Source organism: Ambystoma mexicanum, chromosome 6p (genome assembly GCF_040938575.1).
Source record: "Ambystoma mexicanum isolate Mex_15411 chromosome 6p, UKY_AmexF1_1, whole genome shotgun sequence".
Lineage (NCBI taxonomy): Eukaryota > Metazoa > Chordata > Amphibia > Caudata > Ambystomatidae > Ambystoma > Ambystoma mexicanum.
The window spans coordinates 192799460-192817224 of NC_090935.1; the positions used below are offsets into that span (position 1 = coordinate 192799460).

At 44.5% G+C, this 17765-nt stretch overlaps 1 protein-coding gene across 2 annotated transcripts in view; it reads left to right on the forward strand.

Annotated features, from left to right (window-relative positions):
- The window catches only part of PIK3C3 (phosphatidylinositol 3-kinase catalytic subunit type 3), a 1987152-nt gene that overhangs the window by 132631 nt on the left and 1836756 nt on the right, over positions 1-17765 (forward strand). The window lies entirely within an intron of this gene.

The following is a 17765-nucleotide window of genomic DNA, read 5'->3' on the forward strand; positions in this document are numbered from 1 at the left end:
TCCTACTATTCACAATAAGGTTTTACATGGAAATTTACTGAAGCAAAGAATAGCTTACTATAGAGACCCACAGGACACGGTCACACCATCTGCTACGTGTCCTGATAAAGGCCTACTACACACAAGCTCCATCCAGCAGCTTTGTCCTTGGCCGAAACACAATAGTGTCGACAACCTCTCCACGAGTTCAGTGTCCACTCCCCACACTGATTTTTTTGTTCACTGAAAAATGTTCTGTTCTGTGTTCACATGTTATTTGTAAAGTCTAATGTGTCGATCAACAAAAGCAAAACATGTATGTTAACCGAAATCCAGTCCAATGGACTGGGTTGTACCTATCTGTATTGTATACAACATTGTAAATAGTCAAGTGTCCTTGGGTGCTGCCCTCCCATCTTTGAAAAATATATGTATATTAAAAAACTCAAGGTCAAAAACTTTACTGACCTTGATAAAACTTCGAAGATTTTGATTTTTTTTTCTGTGTAGGATTACACTGAGAATTGTGTGTGTGATCTTTCACCCTGATTTCTGTGATTTAAAAATATACGTTATCACAGTACAACAATGAGCTCAAAGCTTTTCGACTGGCACCAATGACTTGAACACTGTCATCTGTATGGAAAGGTTGTATGGACCCAACTACATTTTAGGTGGTTTTCAATTTGTCAGCTTAATATACTCACAAATTGTATATCAGCATGGTACATACAAATTGTAATCTAGCAAGGAAGTCTTTATTCAGAAACCTACAAATACACTGCTCTTTTCTAATGCAAACATTGCAGTTTGCATGGTGCAAAGAAGTCAAGCCCTTAAGATGGAAATGACCAATGTGGCAACAATGATATTTAGATATTGGCAAAACTGAGGGGATCAAGCCGTTTCAATTGGGTTAGTCTTCTTACAAGCAATACTGACATAGATGTTGCTACTTTCTGGGTGCCTGCTAAAGTCAGACTTGGGTGATACTACACAGGAGGCGGACCTCCACTTGGAGAGTTTAATGATTTGAGGACCTTGCCTTTTTGAGAGCAGGCTAGGCATACCTCTTGCTCTTGCCTAGAGCACCCCTCATTCGGCTATTGTATTTTTCCTTTGGCTTGTCCAACTTTTTGCCATTGTCACATGGCGTCCTTTTGCATCAAGGAATAAATACCTTAAATGCTTACAGTGATAATAAACATTTTTATTAATTGATTAAATTGTATTTCTAGAAAACTAATTTTAGAAACGGGATACTTGACACTCACATGTACAACAGTTGAAAAAGGAAAATGCATGTTGAACATGTTTGTTTGGTAGATTCCCTTCAATAACGTTTCTATCACATTAATAAGAAATATGCACATTGGTAATTTCCAATGGGCAACATTAAGGTGGGAAATTGGCTTGCAGTTAATAACACTTTCTCCTGGTTCTTCAGAAGTTAAGCGCTAGAAACAGAACTCTGCTTGGAGATGTAACCAGGAAATGACTTCAATTACATTATTTTTCGAGGTATGTATAGAGTGAGATATCCTTTTGGGTTCCTAAATAATTCTCCTGTACTCGCGCATTACATAGAGAAGGAGTCAGGGATCTCTCAACATACATACTATTGGACATATTTTATAAAATGTATAACTCCAGAAGCACGTATGCTTCCGAACTGTTAACTAATTTTCCAGGATGGACAGTCATTTTATGTACTCACTCCCCCCAATGTATATGCTTCCCCCACCCCTCAGTACCTTAACAAATAAAAAGGTCTGGGGTTTATTCTATTCCCCTTTTAAGCGTACTTACATAAAAATACATACTAATGTACTTTGGTTGTCTCACAGACAGGTTTGCACCCTCCTAAGGACTGGTACCATCTCCCCTCGAATAACAGGTGTGCATCAGTCTTAAAGATATGGTCAACTTCCCTCCATAGGCTGGTTTCTCTTAAAGTGCTGCAACGCTCACCTGGTATCCACGGGGACGTCACTCAGCCTGTTCTGACCTCTTGCGACCTCAAACCTTTCCCTGGAGGCTATTCGACTGAAGACTGGGCCTGAAAAACAGGATTGGTAGAGTTTAACTCCCTATTGTCTCTGTGTGCTTGAACCGCTTCTTCCCCGGAGTCCAACCCTTCCCTTTGATCCACAGCTCACCTTGTTTTCTTGGATAGTGTGCTCTCCGTCCTGCTTTCAGCGCAGGGGCACGTTGATTGATGCGGGCTCGTTGCTGCCTAGTTACTTCACTGGCAAGATTCCGACAGGTAAGTATAATGAGTCTTTTGAACAGTTCTCTAACTTTGTTCCTTTCCTTCCTTAGATGATGGCCGGCGTCCAGGGATGGCGGCGTGCTGCTGAGATGAGTAGCGCTGAAGGTGAGTGAGAGCGCGATGCGCCCCTTTCGTATTTGTATTGAACTGAGCCCTTTTTCTGTGTCTTTTAGGTGCCGCGACGTTTTCAGCGTGGATGCCGGTTATGAAGAACAAATGCAGTGGGTAAACGCGGTATGCAGCGCCTCTAGACGTTTCCATGTTAACCTAGAGTGTCTTTTCCCTCTTGCAGATGGATGAGAAGTTCCGGAGACAGAGTTCCCCAAGAGCGGCTGGGATTCAGGTAAGCGTTTGAAACTCGTACAGTATTTAAAAATAAGCAAAGATTTGCAGAATGCTTACTAATGCCTTTTTTCTGTTCTTTTCCCTTTTCCTTAGGAAGCGACATGCCGGGATGGGAATGACACTGCCGAAGATGCCCGCAGAACAGAAGGAACGATGAATGATGGGCAGAAGCGCCGCAAGGTAAGGCTGTTCCTAACGGTGTTCTTGTTCTTGCAGGAGCTGAGCGCAGAAGAAAGTTGCAGGCCTACTGGAGACCGATCCGAACACGGTGAGTGTCACGCTGCAGGTGCAGAAAACGCAAAGCATGTTTCTCAGCCTGGGTGTGGCTTAAATAGTCTCTGGGTATCCCAGGTGTCTCTGGGCTGAACCACACCCAAAAGACTAGACCGCACATGCAGTTCTGGGAACTGAAATATGTGGGGGCATCCATCTTGTCCCCATCAATGCACTACAAGTCCAATCCCCAATGTTATCCTATGGGAGTGACTGAGTCAAGTCTGACTCCAAGTGGGTCTTTGGAGGGATGGAGCGGCCCTTGAGGGCCATTTAGGTGATCGTGGCCTGGCTCCAGCCTGACATCTTGGAGGGCTGGGGACATGAGGGGCAGGAATCATGACAGCACTCCCCTCCCCCCCCCCCCCCCCAAGGCCCCTCTCAAGGTGGCTCTTCTGTCTGGTCCTGGTTTGGTTGGATGGTTTTGATGAAATCGTCTAAGCAAGCGAGGTGCATGGATGTACTCACAAGGCTCCCATGTCCTGTCTTCTGGACCATACCCCTTCCAGTCTACTAAGTAGTATAATTTGGATCAGACGTACTTTGAATCTAGGATGTCCTTGACTTCGAATTCTGGCTCCCCGGCGACTACTACTGGCTGCGGTGGCGTTGCTACCCGGGTCCCAGGTTGAATAGGTTTAAGGAGAGACACGTGGAACACAGGATGAATCTGCATGTTTGACGGCAAAGCTAGTCTGACCGCCACAGGATTTATCATGGAGGTGACGGTGAATGGACCCAGGTATCTTGGACGGAAAGTTTGGCCTCCTTTTAATGGACACGTGTTTAGACGCCAGCCAGACTTTGTCTCCCACTTGGTAGTTGGGGGCCTTTACCCGGTGTTGATCAGCAAACTTCTTTTGGCGATTCTTAGCTTGAAGCAGGTGTTCAGCTGCCCTTTTAAAGGTTTGAAAAATGGTTGTGTGCAAGGTTTTGACTGCTGGCATTTCCAGGGTTGTAGGAACGTCCAACTCAGAAGTACCTGGGTGCCTGCCATACATGCTATAAAAGGGTGTCTGCCCAGTGCTGGTGTGTAGGGAATTATTATAAGCATATTCAGCTATACATAATAGGTCGAACCAGCTTCTTTCAGCTTGGTGTAACATGCAATGCAGATACTGCTCGAGCGTCTGATTTGTCCTCTCAGTTTGACCATCCGTTTCGGGATGGTGACTGGTGGATAGCCAGATGTCGATCTGGGCCATAGAGCAGCATTTTCTCCAGAAGTTAGATACACATTGAGTACCTTGGTCTGAGACCAAAACTGAAGGAAACCCATGGAGCCGTAAGATGCCTTCAAGAAATACCTTTGCCAGAGTGGAAGCATTTGGGAGCCCCTTAAGAGGAATGAAATGTGCCATTTTTGAAAATAGGTCCACAAGAATAGTGTTAAACCCTTGACTGGGTGGTAAGTCAGTAATAAAATCGAGGGACAACGTGTGCCAGGGTGCTGGTGGGATTTCCAATGGTTGTAATAGCCCAGCCGGTTTCTGCTTGGATGACTTGTTTTGAACACACACTCCACAAGATAGGATGAATTGGATAATGTCTTCACGCCACGTGGGCCACCAATAATTTCGTTTTACCTTGGCTAGGGTTTTAGCGATTCCGGGGTGGCCCTCGATCAAGGAATCATGATAACCGGACATGACTTGTTCTCTTAGTTCTTGGTTTGGTAAGAATAAACGATTCCTGAAGTAGGACAACTGATCTTTTATCATGTAACGTTCTCCTTGTGCACTCCACGCTTGTAATTGCTCCGGACTCATCAGGTTTTGGATTTCTTCATGTAATTCTTTCTGAGTTATGGTTGCTGTGCGCAGAAGAAAGAGGCAGACCTACTGGAGACTGATCCTAACACAGTGAGTGTCACGCTGCAGGTGCAGAAAACGCAAAGCATGTTTCTCAGCCTAGGTGTGGCTTAAATAGTCTCTGGGTATCCCAGGTGTCTCTGGGCTGAACCACACACAAAAGACTAGACCGCACATGCAGTTCTGGGAACCGAAATATGTGGGGGCATCCATCTTGTCCCCATCAATGCTCTACAAGTCCAATCCCCAATGTTATCCTATGGGAGTGAGTGAGTCTGGTGCCACAAGCGCCAAGTCTGACTCCAAGTGGGTCTTTGGAGGGATGGAGTGGCCCTTGAGGGCCATGTAGGTGATCGTGGCCTGGCTCCAGCCTGACATCTTGGAGGGCTGGGGACGTGAGGGGCAGGAATCATGACAAGTGCACTGATAGTAATTCAAAAAGAGTCCAAAAAAAAATTCTGTTCTCCTGCCTGATGTCAATTCTCCTTTCTCCACTTCTTTCCATCAGTTGACCAGTCAGTCACTGAATGAGTGAGTCACCCAGTATCTATGGGTTAGGAGTTTTATCGATTGGAAATCCATCCCTTTGGAGAGATACGGTTTAAAACAAAGCTATTTATTGAATATAAAAAAGTAACTGTGTACCAAACCCAGCGTGCTTTAGGTATTTAGTGATTGTCATACAGCTCTCACAGACATATGATCGATGTACAGCTCTTTGGTCATTCTTATTGTCGCACAATGCTCTTTAATATGCTAAACAGCCAAAACCTCATTAGTTTTATTGGTGCCACTTCACATTATTTTTGGAGTTTTTTCTAATCAATACACACATGCACTGTGTTAGGCAATCACTATTATATTCAAATACACAACATGCATTTTTCAATCCATTGCAAAAAGGGTTTTCTTTTCAGAAAAGAAAAGGTTAAAAGTGATACATCATTTTATAATATTAAACACATGCCTATGCTCGGGTCAAGCACAGAGTTCCCACAGGTGGCAGTAAAATGATGTTCAGAAGGAAGCACTGATTTCCCTCCCAGGCACCCCATTTCAGAGGTCTGAATGAAATGGATCATAGAGAAATTAAAATGGTGAAGAGTAAATCTAAATGCGCAAGTGCATCAAGAAACCTGTGAAAGGATACCCATAGCCATAGAAGGCGGAGAACACAAACTGTGTGCCCAAGTTACACACTGTTTCACAGCTGTAAATAAGGTGCCCCATAAAGATATATCCATTCAGCCATCTTTACAGAAGCTGCTTAGCACTAATCGGGCAAATGGCATCCATGCTGGGTTTATCATGTGTTTTTGAAGACATTCTGCTGCACACTCCATACTGCAAAGGGAGAATCAACTGCAAAGTATGCTACACGATGCATCTATGATGTTTATAAGTAATCTTTACATGAATTATATTTTAAATACAAGATAGGACTTTTACTGTTAAACAGTACTTCAAACGACCGCAAGACATCTATATCTATACCAACAAATCTCAAAATGTTCTTATGTATTGTACAGTCCAACCAACTCCACAGAGTTAACAAACATTTTAAATTACCTTAAACACAAGCTGGCAAGATCCATAGCCTAAACCACACCCACAAAGATAATATCGTTCTGGAACGCCCAATCCATTGCTCAATTTTACTCTTGGAGTGTTGGGTATTATGGCACAAACAGCAATGATGTAAACAGTATGTACCACTTGATTTATAATTTTTTGTATTTATTTTATTGTGTTACAAGTGAAAATCAGGTTTTCACAATACAAAAATCAATAAAACTATTCCATACGTAGTCTTGAACAAGATCTAAAGATGCCTCAACTGATTTTTAAATAATTATCTAACAAAATAAACTATCTCTATAAAAAAGGCAAAAAAGGAGGATGTAAATATTCCATGTTATTAATGATAATTTTCAATGCACCTAGATAGCTTTCAGAACATGTGATACATTTTGAGTCAAAGATGTTCCCTGGCTTGCTATTAGCCTATCCCAAAGCATATCTGAGGTCAATCGCTCTTCAGACGCTATGAGCTGCCGAAAGTACCTCAGTCTAACATCCAAAGTCCCACCACATTCCATCAATGTGTGTTTTATGGACTGCCAGCTCAAGTCCTCACAGTCGGGGCACAATGTTTCTGCATCTTTAGCTTGCCCCCGCCTAGACAACACCTCCCCAGTATGAACCAGATTCAAACAAAATCTTGAAAAGTTTTGTCTTGTTCTCTGGTCTGGAACGTTTCGCAAGTACTTCGGGAGGAAACCAATTTTCATATGGGGAAAGAGAAGCTTTTGTTATAGACTCTCGCAAATGATTTATCGTGTGGATCCAGTCCATACGCAGTAATGCTTGCTTAACCTTCATAGGATTGACTATGAGTTAGTTTATCTATGTATTTACATCACTTTCACAGTCTTCTAGTGCTCTAATAATGGGTGCTGCAAGTTAGTCAATGCCACATCTTCCCAAATTATCCCGTAGATCCTCTTAAAGAGAATTAGACTGCGGGATCATGATGTTATGATATAACAATATAAGCTTTCATTCGACCTGTACTTTGAGTGACCTGAGGCCCATACTGAGGAGGCTCTGGGTGAGACCAAAAACGTTCTTCCAAATTCCTCCCTCTAATCTCTGCCAATCAAAACTCCAGGCCAAAGGTTTAGCTTCTATACCGTAGATAATTTTCGGGATCACTTTGGCTGTGTAAAACTTTATCAGAGGCAAGATGGAAAATGTGCAGTATTTCCCAAATATTTTTTTATTTGTGATGTTAATTGGGAAGCTTTTTCTATGGTATTGTTTGATTTGTCCTACCTTAGGGGCAGCGTAAAGTGTAAAGCCTAGATAAACCACTTCCTCTGCCACCGGAATGGTTTGGTTTCCCAATGTCCAGACAAATGTATGGCCGTTCTTGCCACATCTTCTAAAGGCTACTAATTTGGACTTTGCTGGGTTAATAGATCGATCATTCACTTTTATGTAGTGTTCTGAGTTTAATAAATGCGGCAGACCCACTTCTGCATGATCTAAGACAGTGGTCCTCAAACTTTTTAAACAGGGGGCCATGTTAACGGTCCCTCAGACCGTTGGAGGGCCGGACTATAGTTAAAAAAAAAAAAACCTATGAACAAATACCTATGCACACTGCATATATCTTATTTTGAAGTGAAGAAACAAAACGGGAATAAATACAATATTTAAAATGAAGAACAAGTAAAGTTAAATCAACAAACTTACCAGTATTTCAATGGGAACTATGGGCCTGCTTTTGGCTAACGAGATGGTCAATGTCCGGTTCCATATTTGTCACTGCTAGTCGTAACAAGTGATGCAAGTGTTCATCCGTTAGTCTAGATCTGGTTGGAGATTTCAGATGTTTCATTCTGGAAAAAGTCTGTTCACAGACATAAGTGCTGCCAAAGATGGTTGCCATTTTGAGTACATGGTTCCTGAGATGAGGATATGTCTCGGAAGGGAGAGATGCATAGAAACTATGAAGGCTGCTTGACTTGAATGCGTCTTTCAGAGAGTCACAATTCTGCAGTTCAGCCAGTTCCATTTGGTAAATTGTATCCACATTTTCAATGTCAATAGAAAATGGGTTACGGAAAAGCTGTATGTCCTGTTCATGGAGATGAAGCTCTTTAAATCTAAATTGGAACTCCTTTTGCAATTTTTCTAGTGAATCCACACATGTTTTGTTTGGGAATGCAACCAATGGCTTTTCCGCTAACAGATTTTGAGTTGTGGGTAGATGGCAGAAGTTTTCCTCCTTCACTTGTTTGATGAGGAGGCCTAATTTTACTTCAAATGCTTTGACATGTGATTGCATATCACAGATGAGCTTCCCTTTTCCTTGATGTTGCACATTGAAACTGTTGACTAGCTCTGTTACATCTGTTAGAAAGGCAAGGTGCCATTTCCATTCTGCATCATTGAGCTCTGGTACTTCTTTGTTTTTTGAAAGAAGAAAAGCTGTAATCTGTGGAAGTAAGTCATAGAAACGTTTCAAAACTCTCCCTCGACTCAGCCAACGGACTTCTGTGTGGTACAGAACATCTCCATAGTCAGCATTTAGCTCAGACAGAAATTCCTGAAATTGTCTGTGCTTTAGTGCATGAGCTCTAATGAAGTTAACACAAGATACCACAATTGTCATAACAGAGTCAAACTTCAGTGATTGCCTCATCCACCAACAAGCGCTGTGTAGTAAGTGTATGGCTATTGGATGAGAATAATTATGTTTGTCCATCTCTTGGTTAATGCGAGCAATTACTCCTTTCTTAGACCCCACCATGCTAGGAGCACCATCAGTTGTCACACTGGCTAGTTTAGCCCAGTCCAGCTCCAAACCATTAAAAGTTTGGCAAACCTTTTCATAGATATCCTCTCCTGTAGTTGTTCCTTTGATGCTTTGCAAAGCAGCAAGCTCTTCTGTGACTTCGAAATTGTCATTCGTCCCACGAATAAAAATTAAAAGTTGTGCAGAATCACGAACATCATTGCTTTCGTCAAGTGCCAAGGAAAAATAGGAAAGTTTTTTTGTCAGGTTTTGCAAATGCTGAAACAGATTGTCTCCCATTTCTTCAATCCTCAGTGTAAGTGTAGGCCCTGAAAGACTCACTGTACTAAATAAATTGGCCTTCTCTGGACACATCTCTTTGGCAACAGAAAGAAGGCATTCTTTAACAAATTCTCACTCCACGAATGGTCTGCCAGTGCGCGCTATTAGCTTGGCAACTTGAAAACTTGCTCTCAGTGATGAAATATTTAGCTGCTTCTGCTTCACAAAAGTATTTTGCTGAGCTGTCAATGTATTTTTCAGTTTTAATATTTTATCTTTTCTCACTTCTCCGACCAAACAATCATATTTATCTTTATGTTGAGTTTCATAGTGTCGACTCAAATTGTATTCTTTGAACACAGACACTATATTCTGGCATATCAGACACACAGCTCTTTCCTTGTACTGTATGGAAAAGTAATCATAAATCCACTGTTCTTTGAATATCCTACACTCCGAGTCAATTTTTCTCTTTCTTGACATCATTGTTTCCTAGGGATTCCAAATTGCTATTAGTAAAATACCAATAAAAACAATATACCAGCAACATTCCCCCACATTAGGTGTAATATAGTCCCCCACATTAGGCTGGCAGTATAGTTCCCCCACATTAGGCTGGCAGTATAGTTCCCCCCACATTAGGCTGGCAGTATGTTCCCCCACATTACGTTGACAGTATAGTTCCCCCCACATTACATTGACAGTATAGATCCCCCCCACATTGCGGGGCTTATGTACCGGGCATGGTATCGGGGACTCTAAACGAGTCCCCGATACCATAAAAATGCCTGGTATCAGTCCCGATACTGGTATCGGGACATCCCTTCTGACCACCGCTCCGGCCATAGCAGGACCGGTGTTCAGAACACCGAAGGGACGCGCCGCAGGTAAACACTTACCTCCAGCGCGCGTCCTTTCTTCTCCGCTTCGGTTTCCATGGGCGTGCGCACGCATGGGACGTCAGTGACGTCGCTGCGTGCGCCTACTCCCAGCGGTCCCCGCGTTTTTAAAGTAAACGCGGGCCGCAGGGACTTCTCAGAGGCATCCTTGTGTTCCGAAAGCATCTTTCAGAAACACAAGGATGTCCTGAGGCTAAAACACCCGGCGGGCCGGGTAAATGTGCTCCGTGGGCCGCATGTGGCCCGCGGGCCGTAGTTTGAGGACCACTGATCTAAGAGGACAATATTGTCTTAGGGTAGCTAAGATTAAGCCATTTAGTGATGTAGAAAGGCCTTTACGAAAGCCTGTTTGTTGAAAAAGTTTACTTTCGACATCCAAGAGCATGATCGGTCGGTAGTTTTTTGGAACCGTTCGATCCCCATCTTATAAATGGGGATTATTATCGACATCTTCCATGAGGCAGGATAAACTCTGCTCTTCAGAATTTCTATGAATAACTGTGTTAACGGCCCTGCCCAAAGGTCTATGTTGCCCTTCAAGACCTGGTAGGTTAAACCATTAGGGCCAGCTGCTCGAGAGGATGATGTCTTTTTTATTAAATCTACGACATCTTTCTCAGCAAAGTCCAAGGAATATCAGGGATTGTGAAACTAGGTCCCCAGGATGGTTTTTTGATATTGGCTGGACAGATGGTTAATCCAGTCACTTTCTGGGACAAAATGTGTGTGTCCACATGTTTGTGTGTTCTTAATCGCGTTTTCACTGCCCAAGAATTGCGAGAGGTGTTTCGCATAGGACTTCGAGCATTTGCTCTCTGTCCTTCTGTAAACGCTGTGCTTGTCGTTGCCTCAACCATTTTTTATAGTCTCTGTTGATAGTGGTCATTTTTTTATTGAGCTCTTCAGTATCTTGATTTTCAATTCTCAAGAACCTTAGTCTCTTCATCGAATATATGATGTTAGGTTATCTGTTTAAATTGACTTGAACTTGCTGGATATTCTACAGAACACAAAAAATCCTGGGGGAAAAAAAAGTTTACCACTTTTTTGCTTCAAAGCCCCAGCTGACATATCCTGATAAACCCTTTGCATTTTGTTATTTAAGCAAATACCGTTTTTCCTGTATTTCCCCAATCTGTTTTTACCATTATTGACAATTAAAGATTGGTGGAAGTATTTGCTTGATTTGCTATAAAAGGTGCCTGCATTATGCAGCTACGAGGAATGCTGTTGCTTCCCACACATGATTATTCAGCGTCACCCTTATTCATTACTTCACTGTGAGAATGCGCTGCCAAAGATTGCAAGAACCTTCTCCAACTGGCGTTGCAGCCCAAGGGATTGGAGGTACATCGGCTGGCTGCAGCATGTAACTTGCCTTATTTCAATTTTTCCCCACCCCCTTCTAACACCAGAGCTGTAACCATGAGAAGGGGGTTGAGTTCTTTTCATTCAACATTTGTACAATATGTGCCTGTCCCACTTGCTTATATTTCCTATGTAAACTTTACCATTGACAAATTAAATTGTTGCATTACTGTTGCAGACCAGTCTAGGTGCTTCTCAGAGTGACAGGAGGCAATTTGTGAGAGAAACCAGTTATTTGCATTAAAACTAAACTTCCTCATTCCAACCTTCGCTCACTTGTGTCCAGTTGGCAGACCGCTTATGTTCTGATCGCTTCCTCTTAAAGATTGTTTTCTGACCTAACCGAAAGTAGACAATTGGCCATAACAAGTACCTCTAGTGCACTCAACTGTAGAACACATTGCCTTCTCCAAATCCTGGGCAGCAGGGTTCTGGAAACACTCTCGACTAAAATAACATAAAAGATGACAGGCTTGAATTGAATAGAGGAGAAACAATAACTTTGGAATCCCTGCAACCTTAAAAACGTCCTTATAATATGAAGCCAAAAAGGGAGTGAAGGGGTGTAGTTTGAGCAAAGAGGACAGAGTTTGCTGAAGGGGTGGAATCTGGTGAAGGTGCAGAGTCTGGCAACGGTGGAGTAAAGTAGGGGGTGGCACCCGCACTTATTTGCGCCTAGCACAGCAGAAAGCCTAAATAGGCCACTGCATACAGGGCTTCACGCTTTGGGCTCATGACTGTGGCTAATGTCTGTCATGGCCGTGCCTCAAGGTCTTTTGTCTGTTCCTTTGGCCATTTTGTCCTTTTGCCTTCCCTTCCCCCTGGTCTTCCTGACCCGGGACGTCCTTATTTGGGCATGCAGTTGCCCGTGAAATCTGCTTCTTTCGCAGGCTACTGCAGGTCCCATGTGTAGATACCCAGGAAGAGGGCTGGAACTGTCCAGTCCCAATCCACACTACTGGTGCCAGGATGTCTGGTGTGCACGAGAACATGAGAAACCCAGTGGTCCCCCGATTAGACCACTGCTGGTGTGCATGAGTGGGGCAGATCTTCTCATTGGCTGACCGGATGTGAGCACCCACCGGACTTGAGGAGGGGTCCTGAATGCAGACCAGCAGATCAACATGTCCAAACGGACCTGGAGCTAGAGCCAAGTATCCAGAAGAACCAAGCAGAACAAAGAAAGATTATGAGACACGCAGACGAAAGTTGGCATCCAAAGCCTGTTGTTGTCCCAGTGGAGCCCGGCATTGCACTCAGTCTCAGAAGAACTGCAAAGGTGCTTCAAACCTTTGGAGTCGTGGGACTTCTCACTCAAGATGCTTCCTGGCTGCCCTGCAAAAGAGCCTGTTTCGGAAGTTTCCCTGGGCCATTCAGGGGATTATCCAGCTCAAACCTTGGTTACTGTACTGGAGTGTCGCTGTGTCTTTACTTTGGGGAATCCTAGCTTGCACTGCAAATCGCCCTTCAACCGAATTCCATCGTCCCAGCTGCTTTGGGTCGCGAGATAGAAGACTGAGTCAGAGTGCAAGACTTGGGAGCCCCTGTGTCAATGTGATACTTCTTGTACGCTGAGACCAGCTGCATCAGCGTTTTCTTTCTTCGTCACCCGGAACAAGAATTACAGCTTCTGTTCCATACCGGACCTGCATCCGCATCCACAGCGCCTGTGCATTTTGAAGCTGAACCAAGGGTGGGAAATCGAACCTCTGATGACCCCTGACTCTGGGAGCTCGTTTCACCCTTTCAGAATTCTGTCCCTAACTTTTTCCAGCTCCCTAAAAAAGGGAAATGTACGATCAGAGGTCAGACCGTGCAAAAAGTCCAAAAAATGCTACCACCAAAGGGTCGAACACCAAAAGTTCGAACATTTGGTGGTAGCATGCATTGAAGGTAAGTTAAAAAAAATTTAAAAAGACTGCAGGGGTTACCCCTGCAACTCCCCACTCACCAAACTATACAGTATAGTGAGCGGAGGTTGTGGAGAAACCCTGCAGCCCCCGTTAAAGAAAAAAAAGAAAATAAATTAAAAGGACCCTGCGGTGCCGGTTCCCGATCACGGAAGGGAAAGGGAACTGGCGCCGCAGGGACACAGTGTGAAGGAAAGGTAAGTAGGGTATGTTTATGTTGGGGGTGTGGGTGGGGGGTGTCTCGTGGGTGTGTTGTGGGTGAGGGTGTGGGTATGTAGGGGTTTTGAACCTGTGTGCGCATGGGGAAATGTACAAACCTTTTTTGGTTCGTACATTTCACATGCAAACTCTTCGGCCACAGGAAAATCAGCCGCAATCGGATCACGTAGATCCTAAAAAAGTACTTTGTGACTTTTACGCACGACCAAGTGTTTTTAAGCACACATCGAATATTGAGCACAAGGCTCCATTCATCGTAGGCCTGGACTCCTCATGTTAGGATTATCATTGCTGAAGTTTGTCTATGCTGTAAGGAACTTGTGGTGGCAACAGTAAAGACAGACACGTGATCACAGTTCAAGGTTGTTTATTAAAATTTGTATGCTGGTTGGAAAAATACCTAATCTAAGCCTAAATCTAAGATGGGAGCAAGCTACGACCATCAAATAAGGCAGTCCTAGTGGCGCTGTGTCAAATAAAAGGGCCTATACTAAGAAAAGCATATTGCCAATCCTTACGCTAAATACAAACAAAGAGTGTGGGATAGGGTTCACAGGAAAAGAAGTCTTCACAAATAATAAGTTGGGATGCGGTAGTCTGGTCTCCCTTCCCCATGTTTTGAGCACGGGACAAGGTAGGAATCTGGAGCGCAGCACATGCTCGAGCTACCCCAGCACGAGCTAACAGTTCCGTTCTCAGCTTATCAGGCCTTCAGTGGTTAAGCTCTTTTCTACAAAAAGTATTTTGCCTTGAAGGACCTGATATCTTCAGCAAAATAAAATACAAAAGTTCCTTTCAGCTTGCACGTTGGGTGATACCTTTTCATCGTGGGATCCCCCTCATTCCGGCTCAGATCTAGAAGATGTTTTCAATCAGTATCAGGCCCTTCGGTAATCACAATTCTTGGTTCTGAGGGTCTGATTAGTTCCCAAAATGATTACACAAAAAAAATCAACACTGGTTCCAAAGTTCTTCTTTAATTGTCTCTATTTGTGTTTGTTTGACAGTTTTTCACCTCTGGATTCCCCCTCGTTCCGGCTCGGATCCCTCTCGATTGCTAACCCCCCCTCAGCCGTGTTCACTATGGCTTTCAACACAATCTTTGTCTGTAACATTCACAACTCTTAATGTCTTTTTAAACAGTTCACTGCTGGGTTCACGCTTATCAACACACTGTTAATCGGGACTTCAGATTTCGCCCCTTGTCAGCATCCCTCGGTCGTGTTCACTCTTGCCAACTTTACGATGCGGGATTCGCTTCCCTTAGTTTTACAATCATCTGTCGGTCAAATGCTTTCAACTGTCCAGAGGATTTCACTAGACCCTTGTATGACCACTTTGACCCCCTTCTCGCCTTTCTCCCAAAGGCCTTCTGGTTATGGTAGTTCAACGACAAGGTAATCTCCCAGAGTTTCTCGAGTAAACACCCACGTGGTGCTTGACTCTTCTATGTTGGCTTTCACCTTGCGTATCAATAGTCCTTTGTACTTTCTTTAATCAGCCCCTTGCTACTTTTGTTCAACACAGTTCAGTTCCTTATCGGCTCTCCCCTTGATGCACCGGCTGTGATGAACTGCTTGGCTTTTCTTGTTTGTGGAGTCAAGGCCAGTATCATGGGACCAAGCATCTCTCCCCGGCTTGGTTGTCAGCAGAGGAGGCACCCGTGTACCGTTGACATCTATTGCAACACGTGCTGGCTATTGTTCGCAGTCTTACGATTCCTTCTCTGGAAGTTTCATGGGCCTCTGTCGAAAAGGGCAAGGTCACTTCCCTCCTTGGTATCCTCTCGATTCTCGCCGTCTTTCTCCTCCTCTTGAATTGCTGTGCTGAGTTGGCTCTCTCGTTGTGCGGTCTGCCTTGCTCATATTGTGCTCTCGTGCTCCACCTTTTATCCCTGTGGGGAAGGGAAAGGGCCGTCTGGTGTGTGTGTGATTCGGGTTAATTTGCTGACTTTGACTGACCCTGGTGTTGGGACATGTCCGGCCTTGGTGTTTGTTCATCTCTTGCGGTGTGTGAAAGTGTTCTTGTCGGAAAAGGGGCTGGGGATAGATTGTTAGAGTATCCTATGGGGTAGGATGGGGAAAAGGAATAACAAGCAGGGGGATACTGAGTCTCACCCGTTGGTGTCCCACTTTCACTCCCCAAGGACATCCCATGCAGGTGAATACTCCCTCACTAGTCCACCTCCAGAGCTGGATCCAATAACGATGGCTGTGTCCTGGCCACCTGGATGACAGATCCCCGGGGACTAATAATTGCGACAACTTCAGGTTTCTCACAATGCTCTGAAAGTGTAACGCTCACCTGATTCCCGCAGAGGCGCCGGTCTTGACTGGGCGAATACCGTATCTTCAAAGGTGATGTGTAACACACGGTTGGCTCTTTGGGCTGGACCTCTGTGCACTGTATGTCTGACTCGAAGAGTAAGATGTCTTAGGTAAGTGAACGCCGAGCTCTCCATCTGCCTCGGGGCAGGGTGCCGTAACCAGTTTCTTCACTGGATAAGGGTGCAGGCCTCTTGACCTCAGAGGACTGCTGTCCGTCGTTTACTGCACGAACGGTAAGTTCCGAGTATTTCAAATGTTTTTAAAAGTCTTTTGTAATGATGTCTCTTGTTTTGCTGGGTTCCGGCGATGGCAGATGACGGGCTGAAGTGAGTTGAGGATGGAACCCGTGTGAGGAATAGAAGCGCCTGGAAGCACGTAAGTAAGCGCTTGTTGCCTGCTTCATGATGCGCACTAACTGTCCTTTTACCTTGCAGGTACAAGTTCGGGGCTGCTGAAGGGTGCCGGAATACCCACTGGGTTCGGCGTGGGAAGGAGTAATGGCACGTGAGTAATAAAGTTACCCAATGTCTTTAAACGCACCTTCTTTTGTCTTTCAGATGCGGGATGCAGCGCCGAAGGCCTCCGGAGCGTGCGAAGAGTTGGTAAGCTTTTGTCTTTCAGATGCCGGAATGCAGCGCGAGGCGTTGGTGACAGCCGATGGACCAGGTAAGAGAAGCGCTGTCACTGAAGACCGTAATGCTAACCTGTTCTTTCTTGTCTTTATAGGTGTTGCTGAAGACTGGATTCAGGATGGTAAGCCTTTTTCCCTTAGGCCCAGGATCAGATGCAGAAGACACGATGAGCGTTCTGCTGCAGAGGATGCAGAATAACGCAAAGCAAGATTCATCCATCGGGTGTGGTTTAAATAGCCTCCTGTAGTGCTTGGGTGTCTCCTTCCACAGCCTCGCCTAGGTAAGAAAAGAGTTCCTGCTTTCCAGAAGAGTTCCAGTGTTCTGAACCTAGGGAGTGGCTCCTGCCCCACCCAACAGGAAAAGTAGTCCCAAACAGAAGAGGATTAGAGGCTCAACTGGCAGGTAAGTAAGCAGCATGGTCTTGACTCCAGTGATTGTATATATTTTCCATAGCTTGTGTGGTATTTTGCTTTTGCTTTCCATTATTCATTTGTGTTGATACTTGGGCCCCAAATAAATTGTATATTTTGTTATATTTGTCTAATTGTAATTCTTTGTGTTTCACTGTGTGTGCTCGTCGAAGGTCTCTAATCACCTTCACGCCTCCTGATACCTATCCTTGACTGCTCTCCTGATACCTAGTCTTGACTGCTCTCCTGATACCTAGTGTCGGGGGGGAAATTCTGCCGGGGTCGGCCGGGCCGTCCGCAGACCTCCGGGCAGGGAGGCCCAAACTCCTCCCGTATATCCCAAAAGAGATAGAGTATGAGACACATGCAAGAAGCAAGGTGACTCTGCTGTTTATTAGACAAAAACGGCAGGGATGGGTCAAGGATCGTACGCGTCCGTCCTGACACACACACAATCGTGGGGCTCGCAGGCCCTTTTTACCTTAGTATGACGCGCTACTTGCGTCACATTGGAAAGTTAGCAAAAAACCTATCGCCACTCTTAATTGGTTGCTCGAGTGGTAGGGTTAGTATAGCATACGTATAGAGAACAATGTTAGTGGACAAGGGTTAGTCAGGTGATATGTCTGGGTTGTCCCTACAATTAGATCAATGAGAATTGTTACATGAAGACCCCTGATGATTGGTTAATGTTAATGGCGTCGGTGATAAGAGCCCCATGTTCTGATTGGTGCG